Genomic DNA, 4,362 nt, shown 5'->3' on the forward strand with positions numbered 1-4,362 from the left:
TATATATATATATATATATATATATATATATATATATATGTATGTATGTATGTATGTATGTATACACACACACACACACACACACACACACACACATAAGCAATAGGCCTCTTTCAATTTCCATCTGCTAAATCCATTCATAAGGTAGATACTTGCCCAAAGTGTGCCACGCAGTGGGACTGAACCCAGAACCATGTGTTTGGGAAACAAACTTCTCACCATACAGCTCAGCCTTTTATTTTTTTTATTTTTTACAGTTTGACCAAAGAAGTTGGAAGGTAGCAGCTGTGATCCCTTTTTTGTGTCTCCCAGTTTGTTAGGATAAAAGGAGAAAGCTATCCTTAGACTAGACACCTGGCTTGAATACTTGCAACAGGGTTGACTCTGCTGATGACATCTACAGGTCAGGTAACTGTAGTGTTAAACTGGGTAAGGGATTGTCTGCTAGAAATAGCAACTAAATCTCCCTTAAATCCAACCGTACCATCTTAAAAGCAAAGAACACACTGAATATGTGGGCCTAAATAAATTCACTGACTGCAAAAAAAAAAGACGAGGTGATTACGTGTGGATTGCCTTTGATCACAGGTCTACTTGATCAAGGCTGATGTGGGTAGAAGCAACAACAACAACAACAACAACAACAACAACAGAAGCAGCTGTAGTAAATCTTAAAGCACATTTCAAGTCAGTTAAAGAAAATATTAGACATTATTATTATTATTGAAACATACTTCAGTGTACAATACAAGCTGAAACCCACTAACTTGAAAAACTTGAAGGAAAACTTAAAATTATAATTCAACGGTCACAGATCAAAGTCTTCCCTCTCTCTTTCTCCACATACATATATATATATATATATAAATGTATGTATATATAGTTTCTCTCTTGGTCTCTCTCTCTCTCTCTCTCTCTCTCCATCTCTGTATTCCTTGATCTCTATCTGACTCAAGGTTCCCCTCTAATGAATACCATTCTTTTCATCTTAGTATTGAAGTATTACAACTATATAATGTTAATAGAGTTAGAGATATTAATGTCCAGATATTGGGTTTCTTTTCCTAGCAGCATACATGCTTAATGAAGTGTGGTGTTGCAGTCTCTGTTTTGACCAGTGGTATTCTCACATACTACTGTGTAGAGAATGAGTGATGTATGTCTTGACCAACAGGCATATTTTAAGAACTTCACACAAGACCAAAAAAAAAAAAGAAAATAATAATAATAATAATAATAATAACACCAATAATGATAATAATGATGATGTTGATACGAATAATGATTCATTAATGGAAAGCTACTTTAAATACTTAAATTACTTTATAATTATACTTTTGCATACCATGTGCCTTAAACAACCACTCCTGGTTTACAAAGCATCCATATATGTATTGTTTCCATCTGTTTAACATGGAAGCGCACGGAAGGACAGGATAATAAAGCTGATATAAACAAAAGTGAGTTTTGCACCAAAAGCCCCCATGAGAGCTTCTCTCGTGGTAATTGTTGCAGTATAGCTTGTTCTAATAGAACATTCATGTCTAAGTGAGGATAATATCACCTCTCGGTATTAATACTGCCTCTGTCACTAATAAACGTATATTTTTTTAACAAGCTCACTGGTTAATCATGACCCCTAGCACCTGTTCTGGCACAGTTATTCTATAGTAGCTTGAAATCCACACTCTGTGAACTTTTAAGTTAACTCCCATGGAGAGCTAATTGGACCTGCAGCCCAAAACTAAAGTGAGCAATAATAATAAAGCATTTATAGGTACCCTACCAATGTAGCATGACCCTACCAATATGGTATTACTTTAAATTCGGCTTCAATGAAAAACTTGTAAATTCACAAATTTTTGGAGTTCTTTGAAAATTTGAATTTTCAGCTGTTAGCATATAACAAATCCTCGTCCAGACCTGATTCCAATGCTGGATATTCAAGAACCAAATGAAGGGCAAATTTTCAATCCCAGGATCATACTGATTCCAAAAAGGTATATGTAGACTGAGATACAGGGATCCTGGACAGACAGATAGACAGAATTTCATGTTTATTATTACAAATATTGCAGGGAGGGAGATGAGCTGTTGTTATCTCTAGCGGTTGAGTGTCCATCATTGATAAGACCAAGCAAAGTCAAAATCACATTATCTGGTGATCTCATTAATGGAGATGGCAGGGATCTATCTCTTCACTAGCAATATAAACAAGAGTGCATTTTGTACCAAAAGCCAATTTGAGACTTTCTCTCATGATAACTACCACAGTATAGTGTGTTCTAACAGAACATCCATGTTTAAGTGGAGATAAATATTACCTCTCAATAAAGTTCAAAGGAAGGGGTCAGCAACCTATTCATGTCACTTATATTGGCCTGAGACCTTAATCAGAACTCAAAGCACTTGATGGTTACTTCCAACTACCTTAACCCTTCAGCATTCTGATTATTCTGTCAAATGTAATACTTATTTATTCACATTGAATTGAATTAATCATGCATTATTGTGTGGCTTCAAGATTTCAATGATGTAATTGTCAATTTTTGACTGACATTGTAGAGTTGGTGTGAGAGACTGAATCTGGCTGGTTAGAAAATAAAACAAGTAGAATATTTGGACAGAAATGGCTGGCTTAAATGCTAAAGGGTTAAACATATACATTTTGATTGAATAAAAGACAGGATGAGAATTGATACACTTGGATCACAGGCTTGTTTGATTAGGGATAACCTGTTCTTTTACTTGTTTCAGTCATTTGACTACGGCCATGCTGGGGCACCAACTTGAAGGATTTTAGGTGAACAAATCGATACAAGGACTTATCTTCCTTTTAAGCCTGGTACTTATTCTATCAGTCACTTTTGCCGAACTGCTAAGTTACAGGGACATAAATACAATAACACCAGTTCTCAAGTGGTGGTGGTGGAGGGACAGACAGACACAAACACACACACACACACATGACGAGCTTCTTTCAGGTTCTGTCTACCAAATCCACTCATGCGGCTTTGGTCAGCCCAATGCTATAGCAGAAGACACTTGCCCAAGGTGCCACATAGTGGGACCGAACCCAGAACTATGTGGTTGAAAAGCAAGCTTCTTGCCAAATAGCCATGCCTATGCCCATATATCGATTTTTTTTTCTTTTTTAATACTTGCTGGTTCTAGAGAAGGAACAGACATTGCCTATGGTCTTCATGCCACTGTTTGACAACCAGTGTTGGTGTGTTTACATCCCTGTAACATAACAATTCAGCAAAAGAGACCGACAGAATAAGTACCAGGCTAAAAAAAGGAAAAATAAGTAGTAGGGTCAATTCTTTCGACTAAAATTCTTCAAGGCGGTGCCCCAGCATGGCCACAGTATAGATAGATAGATAGATAGATAGATAGATGGATGGATGGATGGATGGATGGATGGATGGATAGATAGATAGATGATACTCACACACACAGGTGACAAGCTTCTTTCATTTCCTGTCCACCATGTCCACTCACAAGGCTTTGGTCAACCTGGGGCTACAGTAGAAGATACCATTCCCAAGGTGACGCACAGTGGGACTGAAACCAAGACTACACATTTTGAAAGCAAACTTCTTAACCACATAACCGATAGAAGATGGAAAAGCAGTACCCTTGTTTTTTACAGTCCTCAAACTCTTAAGAATGATATGGTTAATATTCCATTTGAACATTATTTTTTATTCTTTATTCTTTAAACGCTCACACATTCAAGCAAGTTCACGTTGAAAAACAGTCTGCCTTTCTGCCAGTTGTTTGTTTGACTCTTGTTCCATAAGATATTTTATATGGATCTGGTTTACAGCAATTACATAACAATAAAAATATGTTATGCAAACAGTTCAACTACTGAAATTCAGAATCAACCTGTCACCACACTTTTAAAGCACGAATGACTCACTTGTCTATTCTGAATGATTACTTCACAATAATATGCTCAACCAACTCAATATAGTCCAACAGAAAGCTTTAACATCATTGTAGTTATTGATGTAGAAGCTGCAAAAATGCCTAGTCAAAAGTTTGTTACTACAGTAATCTATAAAATGCATCTAAACTTCAGAATGTCAGAGCTTGGAGCTATACAACGACAACAGTGTGTAGTATGCTGTTGTACAAGAACTAATACTTTATTTTCTGTACTCAGCTAATAATATATGGAACAAAATTCTGGAGGCTACAATTGGAATCATCTGAGCAGGCGATACTGGCTATTGTTAAGATCAGTGATTATCTATCTAGCTATTCAGGATTGTGCTATGTCTCAATAAGACAGATTGTAAACCAGTTCTTAAGAATGGTTTTGCAGCTGAATTTAATCTTTAGTGCCAGTGT

The 4,362-nt window shown here is 36.4% G+C and overlaps 1 long non-coding RNA gene across 1 annotated transcript in view; it reads right to left on the minus strand.

Annotated features, from left to right (window-relative positions):
• Positions 1-3,787, minus strand: part of LOC128249753 (uncharacterized) — a 29,640-nt gene extending 25,853 nt beyond the window's left edge. The window contains exon 1 of the long non-coding RNA XR_008265847.1: positions 3,455-3,787. This is a non-coding gene — a long non-coding RNA (uncharacterized LOC128249753). The remainder of the gene's footprint in view (positions 1-3,454) is intronic.
• Positions 3,788-4,362: the final 575 nt, after the last annotated feature.

This window comes from Octopus bimaculoides, chromosome 18, assembly GCF_001194135.2.
Source record: "Octopus bimaculoides isolate UCB-OBI-ISO-001 chromosome 18, ASM119413v2, whole genome shotgun sequence".
Classification (NCBI taxonomy): Eukaryota; Metazoa; Mollusca; class Cephalopoda; order Octopoda; family Octopodidae; genus Octopus; species Octopus bimaculoides.